The 12,011-nt window shown below is 39.6% G+C and overlaps 1 long non-coding RNA gene across 9 annotated transcripts; it reads left to right on the top strand.

Moving 5' to 3' along the window:
- The first annotated feature begins 2,637 nt into the window (after positions 1 to 2,637).
- LOC125512217 lies at positions 2,638 to 10,997 on the top strand. Of its 9 annotated transcripts, none has more exons than XR_007285248.1 (11): positions 2,638 to 3,213; positions 3,567 to 3,622; positions 4,144 to 4,243; positions 4,338 to 4,393; positions 4,546 to 4,608; positions 5,423 to 5,460; positions 5,560 to 5,684; positions 6,224 to 8,014; positions 8,115 to 8,273; positions 9,125 to 10,104; positions 10,619 to 10,997. It is a non-coding gene; the product is annotated as an uncharacterized LOC125512217 (long non-coding RNA). The 9 variants fall into 9 exon arrangements; XR_007285251.1 differs by having other exon boundaries at positions 5,560 to 8,014; positions 9,125 to 9,286; positions 9,885 to 10,104; XR_007285247.1 differs by having other exon boundaries at positions 5,560 to 8,014; positions 9,125 to 9,286; positions 9,436 to 10,104.
- Positions 10,998 to 12,011: the final 1,014 nt, after the last annotated feature.

The raw sequence follows: 12,011 nt of genomic DNA, 5'->3' as shown, positions 1-12,011 counted from the left end.
ACTCTAGATGCATGCTGGATAGCGGTTGATGTGTGGAGTAATAGTAGTAGATGCAGAATCGTTTCGGTCTACTTGACACGGACGTGATGCCTATATTCATGATCATTGCCTTAGATATCATCATAACTTTGCGTTTTTCTATCAATTGCTCGGCAGTAATTTGTTCACCCACCGTAATAATTTCTATCTTGAAAGAAGCCTCTAGTGAAACCTATGGCCCCCGGGTCTATTTTCCATCATATAAGTTTCCGATCTACAATTCTAGTTTCCTATTTACTTTCTTTTGCAATCTTTTACTTTTCGTTCCATAAACCAAAAATATTACTTTATCGTTTATCCATCTCTATCAGATCTCACTTTGCAAATAACCGTGAAGGGATTGATAACCCCTTTGTCGTGTTGGTTGCAAGTTGGTGTTTGTTTGTGCAGGTATTCGGTGGCTTGTTGTGTAGTCTCCTACTGGATTGGTACATTGGTTCTCAAAATTGAGGGAAATACTTACGCTCCTTTGCTGCATCACCCTTTCCTCTTCAAGGGAAAAACTAATGCAAGCTCAAGAGGTAGCATGGACCCAGTCCGCATCATTTCTACTATAATCTTTCAACTTATTTTTCTCTAGGAACATATCAAAAATAGGAGAGCTATATTGCGAGCTATTGATCTACAACATAGATATGCAAAAACTATTAAGACTAGGTTCATGATAAATTTAAGTTCAATTAATCAAATTACTAATTATCTCCTACTTAAATAGACATCCCTCAAGTCATCTAAGTGATACATGATCCAAATCAACTAACCCATGTCAGATCATCATGTGAGATGGGGTAGTCATCAATGGTGAACATCTCTATGTTGATCATATCTACTATATGATTCACATTCGACCTTTCGGTCTCCAGTGTTCCGAGGCCATGTCTGTACATGCTAGGTTCGTCAAGTTTAACCCAAGTATTCTACATGTGTAAAATTGTCTTACACCCGTTGTATGTGAACGTAGAGTCTATCACAGCCGAGCATCACGTGGTGTCTCGAAACGAAGAACTATAGCAACGGTGCATACTCAGGGAGAACACTTTTACCTTGAAATTTAGTGAAGGGATCATCTTATAATGCTACCATTGTTCTAAGCAAAATAAGATGCATAAAAGATAAACATCACATGCAATCAAAATATGTGACATGATATGGCCATCATCATCTTGTGCTTTTGATCTCCATCTCCAAAGCATCGTCATGATCTCCATCGTCACCGGCTCGACAACTTGATCTCCATCGTAGCATCGTGGTTGTCTTGCCAACTATTGCTTCTACAACTATCGCTAACACATAGTGATAAAGTAAAGCAATTACATGGTGTTTACATTTCATACAATAAAGAGGCAACCATAAGGCTCCTGTCGGTTGTCAGATATCTTTCAAAACATGATCATCTCATATAATAATGTTTATCACATCATGTCTTGACCATATCACATCACAACATGCCCCGCAAAAACAAGTTAGACGTCCTCTACTTTGTTGTTGCAAGTTTGACGTGGCTACTACGGGCTTCTAGCAAGAACCGTTCTTACCTACGCATAAAACCACAATGGTGTTTTGTCAAGTTTATTGTTTTAACATTATTCAAGGACCGGCCACAGTCAAATTTGATCCAACTAAAGTACGAGAAACAGACACCCGCCAGCCACCTTTATGCAAAACTAGCTGCATGTCAGTCGGTGGAACCGGTCTCATGTGCGTGGACATGTAAGGTTGGTCCGGGCCGCTTCATCCCACAATACCGCCGAATCAAAATAAGATGTTGGTGGTAAGCAATATGACTATCACCGCCCACAACTCTTTGTGTTCTACTCGTGCATATCATCTACGCATAGACCTGGCTCATGATGCCATTGTTGGGAAACGTTGCATGGAAGACAAATTATATGCACACGCAATGATTTATCAATGGAGATGCATAGCAATGAGGGGGAGAGTGTGTCTACGTACCCTTGTAGACCGTAAGCGGAAGCGTTTCTCAACGCGGTTGATGTAGTCGAACTTCTTCGCGCTTCAACTGATCAAGTACCAAACGCACGGCACCTCCGCGTTCTGCACATGTTCAGCTCGGTGACGTCCCTTGCCTTCTTGATCCAGCAAGTTGTCGAGGTAGTAGATGAGTTCCATCAGCCCGACGGCGTGGTGACGGTGATGGTGAAGTGATCCTCGCAGGGCTTCGCCTAAGCACTACGAAAATATGACCGGGGGTGTAAACGGTGGAGGAGGGTGCCCCACCCGGCTAACAATTGTCTGGGGTGTGCTAGGGGGCGCCTCCCACATATATATAGGTGGGAGGGAGAGGGGAGAGGCCAGGAGGCGCCCCAAGTAGGACGAATCTCTACTCCTAATGGAGCAGTTGGTAGTCTCCGCCGGTCAATGTTCGTCTCACCAGAGACGGTTAATTTTCGTCCTCCATCTCACCTCCCACTACCCAGCGATCCCCCCTTCCTCCCTCGAGACCGACCAAAAAACGGCAGGCTACCACGAGGCCCGTTCTGAAACAATACGGTTCAGCGACAGAAAATCGTTCTAAAAAAATCTACGGCGGTTAACCTACGAACAGCCAGCCCCTTGTGCTCTCACATCCCCTCGCACGCACGAAAAAAAACAGCAAAAATAATCCCCGAGAGAAAGTCCAATCGCGTCCCGAAAACCCTAGCCGCCGCTGGCCTCCCCCTACTCGTGCCGCAGACGCACACCATCCTCTTCTCCTCCCTCCCGTCAGGGACCTGCCTCCACTCCACGAGGCAGATCGATCGAGACCCATGGCCGGGGTCGCTACCGTGCCTCGCCGCGCAGTGCATCGGGTATCCACCTCCCATCCCCCATCTTCCTCCTTCAAATTTTGGCAGCAACGACCGTGAGTGTGGCTGCTCCTCGTTCGTGCTCCGGCAGACGTCCCCTACCCACCCCCCTCCGCTGACGGTGGCCAGAACGAGGTGGGTTCAACCAGCAGAGCCCCGGGTGAGATCGCGTGTGAGTGGACGGAGCAGGCGCTCGTGGTCGTGGTGAACCATGGGCGCAGTCGGAGCAGAGAGTCGGGGCGTAGGAGATGAGGAGAACGGCGTAGGCTTCATGATGGAAGGAGATACGGCAGCGGACAAGGAGGAGGTCGGGGGTTACACGAAGGTACAGGTGGATGTCAGCAACCTGCCCCCTACGACGTCGATGGTGAGCACCCAATATGTGAGCACCACGCGCAGATGTTCCTCTTAACTTGCGACCTTTCCCTGCTGCCTTAATTTCCCCCTACAACTCAGTCAGGCCTCAAGCTACTCCCTAATTTTTGTAATTTGCATTATGGTATATTCTGAATTCTTGTTTGATTATAATGAAAGAAGTGGCATAGGATCTGCAATTGTGTTGGGGTAAAGTTTAGTGATATTGGTGTTTCTTTTCAAGATTCTCTTTTTTTTGGCAGTACAAACTTCTCAAGCAAAGACGTGTGATCCATTTATTTGAGTTGTAGGTTGTAATCTATCTATTTGATCTATTTAGTGATATTTCACGTCGACTGATTGTAGGTACTTTGACGTTAGAAGGGATACTTGCCCCTTTTGGCGGATGATGTTTTTACAAGGTATACATGATCTCGTTTCAGATTCAAATCTATCATCACATATACTTCTTATATAATGTGTGAATTCTCAACTGAAACTTGACCGGTGCCTAGAGTGATATTTTGCCTGCTGTTACCTTCTCATACTTAATGTGCAGCAGTAGTTCTGAATGAAGCCTAATTAAAATACTAAAGGCAGTAAAAACATAACTGCTGATGATAAGCCATGCAAATAATTCGTTAAGAGTAGGTGATGATAAGCACCTCTAAGTAATATTGTAAGTTTTATGCAATCAGTGCTAGCTTAGGTGATGTGGAACGTTAAGAGTAGCTGATTGGTATGTTCATCAAAGCCATGCTTTGTAAAATAGGGACTGTCAGATGGCCTTGGAATATAACCACTGTAATTTGACTCATGTAATGAACTGTGCAAAATAACATATATGGTGGTTATCTTCTCCTTTCTTTCAGTATTCAATTGTCTATTTTCCTACGCTCTTTGCTTCTTCGGTTTGACTCGTGCAGTACTGTATGTTCTCCAGCATGCTACACTGATGGGCATTTGGAGGAGCCGGCAACGGTGGCAGTGCTTCATTTTCATGCCGACAATGGAAGTATGGACCAACAAGAAATATCGAGTTGGTACTCTCTATTAGTCTTCTCTATATAATGTATAACCTCTGCTTGCTTCTCATAGAAGATTCTGATGTATAAACCTCTGCTTACTCTCCGATAGAAAATTCCGTTCGAACATGCAGATTGGCATACTTGCTGAGAAGGTTACAACTGTAGGTAAGGCATCAAACTATATGTCTCAAATTAAGGTTTGTTTTTGGTTGGATGCAATTCTTTCAATAACATTCTTCTATAAATAAACTGAGGTTGCAATTATCTAACCATGTATTTTTGAATTGTGTTTTCCATTGAACATTCAAAACATCCAGAAGGAAGCAGTTGAGAAGAGAAGCACTTAGGGGATGATGTCGATCTTGCACATTCAGCTTTATGTATGTAGTCTCACTCTCATCTTATTTAATTTATTTATATCATTTGAATAAAGAAATATAGCCTCTTAGGATCTAAATCATCAATTGTAAAATTGATCGATACTTGTGCTCGCTCACAGCAGATGTTAATTTTTTTATTTTACAGTACATTTGGATGTCGGAGTTCATTGCAATACCACATAAGCATCATTTGAAAGCTTGATTTTGTCATTGAATTTAATGTATTTGTCCTTATAATATTTTCACCCACACTGGCCTTTTACCTACTCCAATTAATATACAGTAGCAAACAAGTCCTTGACTCCTTCAAGAGTATTCAGTAAGACTAAAAAGCTGAAAAAGATATTAATGCCTTCAGGTAAATGCTTCTTCGTGTACCATATATGGCAGTTTGCTAAAAAAGAAAAAGAAAACAACTGAGCAAATTAAAATATAATATGTTTATCAAAAAGGCAGAAGGTAATCGATGAGCAAACATATTTACATTCTAATATTTTTTCTTTTCTTTTCTTGATATGTTATTTCCTTTGCTGATCCTTCTCTTCTTCATATGAACAGGCCCCTAGCTAGATTGACGAGAAATTTTATTTTGCACATGGTCTTTTCTGGTTTTGTCCTTGTAGCAAGAAGTACATTTTTATAACAATATCAACTTTGCTCTGGTGTGTGCAATGATTTCATTCAGATACAGACCTTTTGGAAATTGTGGTTTTCTTTTGTATTTTTGTCCTAATATGGAATGTTCTGTTGCTGGATTGAATTACTCTCTCAGCATTTTTATTTTGACATATTATAATGCTCAGTTTGTTTACAGGCTGCTGAATACTGTCGTAGGAAGGAATCAGTGCTGAGGTAACTTCTTTTCTAAAATAGTGTAACTATCGATATGATTTTACTCTACATGGTACATGCCATGAATATAACTTATTTTCTACTGATATGTTTTAACAGGTGATCAACATTCGATCAGTTAGGACACTGGATAGAGCTGCGATAAAAGCATATGTTACGAAAATAAATAGGTTGGTGATTCTTTAAGAAGGCTCCCCCCAACATCGTGTTGGTGCTGAGATATGGTTTTCTCTCTCTCTCTCTCTCCACACACATCCCAACCCTCTTCCAATTATTCATTCGAATTATTGTACAGAATCTACAATTATAAGAAAGAAGAATTTGATAAATTAGAGAGAGATATGCTTTCATAAATTTCTCACCCCTGAAGGTTACAAATTCAAGTGCTGGGTTCGAAGGATGAAGCAAATCCCAAGTCACATGTTAATATATCTTGATGCACATTTGTATTTACTTTTGCATATTGTTTACTTTATCCTCGCTGCATCGGCCTTGCATATGGCCATTGGGTACTGATCCCCTCCATGTCTTTGGTGAGCCCCCATAGCTCTAGGTCTTTTGATTTTGTTTAGTTTGTTAGATTTATGAAGAGCTCTTCTATTCCAAATTGAGAAACCTATGCTTCTTTCCTATGTTGGTCCAAAAGGCCATTTGTTTGATAGCAGTTTGATATCAGCAAAGTTTTTAGCCAAAACTGCTTTTGATTCGGTTCAGTTTGTGTTGTAGATATTTGATCGGTAATTTTGTATCTTTACGTGCCCAGGTACATTCTGAAGGAGAAGATTGCTGGTCGAGAAGGCCATTTATCTAATATTAGTTTATTGAAGAAATTGCCCATGATGTATTTTCAGTACATTAGGATTTTTTGTAGTCGCATGGTTCTGATAGGAAGATACCGTTGCTACCAGGTCAACAATCTCCCCTTCAATAATATTTGATTTACATTTTGTATGCCATTCATCGAATCAATGTGGATTACAATGACCACTCATATGTTTTGATTGCAGTACTTCTCTATGCTATTTCACTATTTTGGACTCATGTTCTTTTCATTGTGATGTAGTAATAAGTGAAATAAATTGAGTCTAATTCTTTGTGTGGACATAGGCGTTTCAAAGAAATATATGGCTTGTTTTATTTTTGGCCCTTTCTTCCCGGCCACTGGATATGCACTTAAGTTCCCCAACCAGAAGCATCTCCCTGTCCATGTAACCAATAATATTTTGGAAGTAGAATGTACTCAGGATCATAATGGAAAATTTTGTTTTTCTGAAAACCATGTCCCACTGTACATGGCACGAGAGTTTGAGCAGAAACCTGGGGTTAGCTCCTTGCCTACTCCAGGAATTGTGCACTCGAACTATTTGAGCAGGGTTTTTTCTGTCTTTTGGATAGCATCTTGCAGCCAACATTTCTGAACTCCAGCATTGGTATCATTAAGCATTTTAGTTCTACCCCATATGGATATTAGTTAACTTTATGTTCTTATGACGTAAGTACATGCGAATTGTTCCGTTCCTTCTGGAATCAAATATTTTTGGATGTCCGAAAGCACTTCTGGTGGATCAGAAAATTGTGTTTTTCTCAGCATCTTAGTTTTTCTCTATGGAAGTATTTAAAACAGTCATCATTCTTTCAAGAATGTTACCAATACAAGACTGTTTTTGTGTTCCGAATTATGCGTAAATGCCCAAGGGCAGTGGACCAAAGTCAACAACATAAGTTGTTTGGCAAATGTGTCTTAGTTCCCTTTCAGACTCTTCTATAACATCATCTCTTTTAAAAAAGATCTTTTCTATATCAGTGCACTGTAAATATAGAAATGTTGGTTTAATCGAGTGTGTGATTGTCGGTTACCATGAAGGAAATCACTGTAAGATTTGAGAGATGCAAGGCTAACGTAAAAGCAGTAAGAGTCTTTGAGATGCCAAAACTTCTCTCATACATGTATTTTGTGTACATGTAAATCTTGATCTTCCAGCAACATTGACAGCAGGATAATTCTCTTTCTTTTAGTTGACCACAACATGTGATGAGGGCCCATTTGGAATGCAACTAATGTCAAGTGCACCATCATCTTAAGCATTATTTACTCATGTTGTCACTGATTGCATATACAATACCATCAGAAGCATCCATTAAAAATGTGTCCTTAGAAGCATCCATTCAAAAAAGTGCTGAAGAACTATAGAAGGCTGGGTGTTGGCTGATGTTGTTTCGGTTACTATTCCTTGTGATTCTAAGTTATTTGCAACATAGTAAATACTTAGTATACCAGTCATATTTTCTTGTCAACATGCACCTGAGGCTTATCCGGTATTATTGCAATCTGGTAGAACTGTGTTACTACTAAGAATTGAATATTTTTAGTTGGAATACTATTTTAATGATCAATCACAATGTTGGACGCGACCACCTACTTATTCCCGAGACTAAGTCTTTGGTGGCTTAAGCACAATATGCCCGGCATATGTTCTACATCTGCGGCATGTAATGATCCTACTGGCATTTCAAGAGGTCTTGTAAATACAACACTCTTCCAAAGTATTTCCAAGTAAGTGTTCACCTCATGAGATTTATTAAATGTTTTAGATATGTCGCTTGTGAATGCTCATCGGTAGCTAATATCCTGAGTATTTTGATAACGGGTTTAGGTCTGGACGGTTATTGAGCCTGCATTGATGAAATAGTTGACAAAGAAGGAACTGAAATGAGGTTACTGAGCCTGCATTGAAGAATTTTGGTTGATGAGCTGATATCTGACCAAAAACTCAAGAACTAGAAGCAAGCCTGACATCCTTTTTCTATAATCGGTATGTTCTCGGTAGCAAGCCTGTCATCCTTTTCTATCCACATGAGGCTTACTATTTTTTGTACTTATTGTCACCAATCAATAAAACATTGTGTATTCATTGCATAGGGTGAATGGCCTTCTAGATTTGTGAGTTCATAGGTAGTTATACAACAGCAGAGCCATGTTCTAAAAACATATTCGAGCCTTTCCATGGTTTGGAGTTGGGTCCCGACGAAACGTTCGAGCGCATGAAATCAGTTCTTTTCAAGAATGCAACTGCTTTTTTTCTCTCATAGATTCCACTCGTAACATATCACAAGTATCTTCAGTCTAAGAAACTAAGAAAAGTGAACTTACATGATTTATTTAAATTACTAAATAAATTACTAGATAATGTATATTTCCGTCCGAGCATTCCAAAAACTGAATGACACTCCATTAAGCTGTAGGATGCATAAGGTAAGCAAAATATAGGAAGCCCAGACATCTGTAGTAATGCCAGAAGTGGAAGAACAAGGGAAAGAAAACATTTAAAAGGGCCAATTATAGGCGGAAAAGATTCACGTGGTTAATAGTTCATGTTTTGCACCAAGGAAGAACAGAGGAATGGAACCAAAGAGAAATGAGTGAGCATACACCTTTGCTAGATTTTATGAACTGAACTAATATACAAAGCACATGTTGTTATCTTGGTGCATGTAGTTATTTAATTTAACAACTTGAATTCCACATGAAGCATACTGTACTGGACTTCTCTGGGCTTTACATCTGCTCATATTCCATAATTTGGATCAGAAATGAAGCCTATGTGTATGTATAAAGCATTTGCATTATACTAATATTGTGTGTGTGTTGTTTTTAATGCCAAAGGTAAATCTGAACCTGCTCAGACCATGGGGAGGATTTCTCTGGTGGACTATCGCTGGCAAGGTTGGCATGGGAGTAGGCCCGTACCATGGGTTCGTGTGGCTGGAGGACCGTGGCCAGTGCTGCGATTGCCTGGTGTCCATGTGGGGCATAGCTCGGCATTAGGTGATATCCTTCTATGATAACCTAGCTGTACACAATTTCTTCAAAGAAAATTAAGATTGATATCAAAGTTGAGATTTGCAATGTATTTAAATTAGTTCTTAAATTGCTCCCAAAGCTACTAAAATTTCCCTTATTATATTTTTCTGTAGATACTGATTGTTCTAAATTAAACCCACTACTTAAATTCCATACAAATGTGAGGCTCAAGGAAGCAACAAGTAGGATGAAGGAGTTAGCGGGCAGAAGCATAGATCACAGAAAAACAAGAATATGTTTGCTCCCCATGCTTTGCATTGATGTATAGGTTCGGAAGTTTAAAAGCTTCATGCGCTCCCCATGCTTTGTATTGATGTATAGGTACGGAATTTAGAAGCTTCATGCTTTGTATCTCAGTATGTTCACAGTGGCTTCAATCTACAATTTAAAAAGGTGAATATTGGCTGGATAATGACACAAGTGATGCGGCTTCAGTCATGTTTCTTAAGCTACCGTGGTTATATCATCACTAGGCCATATAGTTTACCACTAACCTTCTTAAGTACTTCCACTTAACCATCATGATTGCCGACTAATTTGTGTGTTCATGGTTATATTTCAGAGAACCGGTTCAGATAAATGCGAACACTGGTTGGGGGTTCTAAGAAGGATGACCCAAAATGGGAGCATGACAGACACCATGGTCCAGGAAATAAGGGGGAATCCCGTGGTGTCTACTATGCTTTCAGAAATCCTATGCAGTCAGGGAGATTCCTTCAGATTTTTGCATGATGAGCAGGTAGCTGTAAAGGGTCGTGGTGTCTACTATGCTTTTCAGAAAGGTGAGTGCATTTGTGAAGCTTCCTGCAGAGTTTCACATGATGAGTAGGTAAATGTGCTGCTTGTGCATTTACCAAGTAGTTATATTGGAGAGCACACAAGCAACAGACTACATAGCTTGTGCTAATTTCCATGATAAGTTTTATCGCATATGAACAATTTATATTGCGAGTTAAGTTATTAATAGAAATTGAGTTGCTTATCATTGAGCAAAAGACGAAGATTTGCCGAAGATTTGTGATTATACTAATACTAATACTTTATCAAGGTGATATGCCGAAGATTTGTGATTATCACTGTATGGCCTTTACATTGCTTTGTTCATGTCTATACATGTACTTAACTTGGATGAGCTATTAACTGCAAAATATATTTCATGAACTCCGTAGCAGATATCTCGTTTCAAAGTAACATAGCCAGAGATGTTAACATTTGTTGTTGGAAACACAAGCACTAAATTTTTTATTGCATTTGAACTAGATATGGTTGTATCTTAGAGATTGTTGCTTTGGACAGGATTTACTATATTTTTGCAGCAGGCTACATGCTTCTCTGAATGACCATTTAAGGAGTGAACATGAACTGCTGATGTATATGTTCCATGCTCCATGGGGAGGGAACAAGGATTGATTTTCGCGGGGAGTAGGGAGAGTATGGTGAGTTACTTCTATAGTGCTATGGTTCACATACTGTAAGTTGGTGATCTGTGAAATATCTTTGTTGTTGCTTTAAGGGGCTTCTAGAACTACTTGATTGTGAAACAAGTCACTAGGTACTGCTCAGATGAATTATATGGATGGTACCACCGTCCAACCTGTAGAAACTCCTATCCCTAAATTTCTATTTATTGGAACCATTAGATTTATTAGTATTTTATAGTCATTATGTTTCTATAGAGGCTATGTGAAGCAAAGAAACTCCTATCCCTTTTAAATTTTAATACATGTAAAGTACTACATGTCAGTAAGGAGCTGACACTCTTGGACTGTGAGAAATTATTGACGTTTGGTAATGAAAATATTATTCTACAAGGAATACTATCGACAAGGATTCAAAAAGGACCAAATGCCACGGCAGTGGTTGTAATATTAGTCGAGATGAATCTGAAAAAAATGAGTCGAGATGTGGAGATATGATGGATTTTGCAACAAAAAAATCCAGTAAATTTTTGCTATAGAGAACATATCGGTGTGCATGTACTGATTGCACTTGCTTCATGGCGCAATACGTTTATCCTGCTACGAAAAATGTATTATTTTTTATTAGAGAAGGGCGGTTCCAAGGCAGAGATAGTGAGTAGAAGAAAATTTATCTACCATAAAAGACGACAAGGTCACATGACATGCACTGATTGCATTTGCTTTATGGCGCAATATGTTTATCCTTCTATTAAAAATATACTATTTTTTATTGGAGAAGTAGGAAGAAGAAAAGTTATCTACCATAAAAAAGGTCACATGACATGCACGATGATCCTAACGTTACATGTTAGACATGTTTTTAAAGGTGAGGGTTTCAACAAAAAAAGAGATGTCTCGCTATGGCAGGAAAACGAGTAGTAAGGGGACGGTCTGGCAGAAAAAAGAGAGTGCATCTTGTGGTGGGGTTTTTTGGGTTGAGACCACGTGTTGGTGATAACAGTCGGATAGTCTGGATAACCATATTTCTCCTTTAGAGTAATGCTACTACATCTACGGGAAGTTCTTTTACGGGTTCAACGGATTATCGACTGTGGACCAATAGGATTTAAGATCGGGAAAGGATGGAGCCAACCCCGGCTGGAAATTAGGGGGAGAAAGATTAGTTAAAATGAGATTTTCTAAAACTCTTGTAAGTGCGTCTAGGATTATTGTCTCCTTCATATATAGGATGTATTTAAGGTAGTCCGGATGGATAAATTTTATGAAGA

The sequence above is a fragment of the Triticum urartu genome, chromosome 6, assembly GCF_003073215.2.
Source record: "Triticum urartu cultivar G1812 chromosome 6, Tu2.1, whole genome shotgun sequence".
Classification (NCBI taxonomy): Eukaryota; Viridiplantae; Streptophyta; class Magnoliopsida; order Poales; family Poaceae; genus Triticum; species Triticum urartu.
The sequence above is the reverse complement of the archived record's forward strand: the minus strand, read 5'-3'. Positions and strand labels throughout refer to the sequence as shown.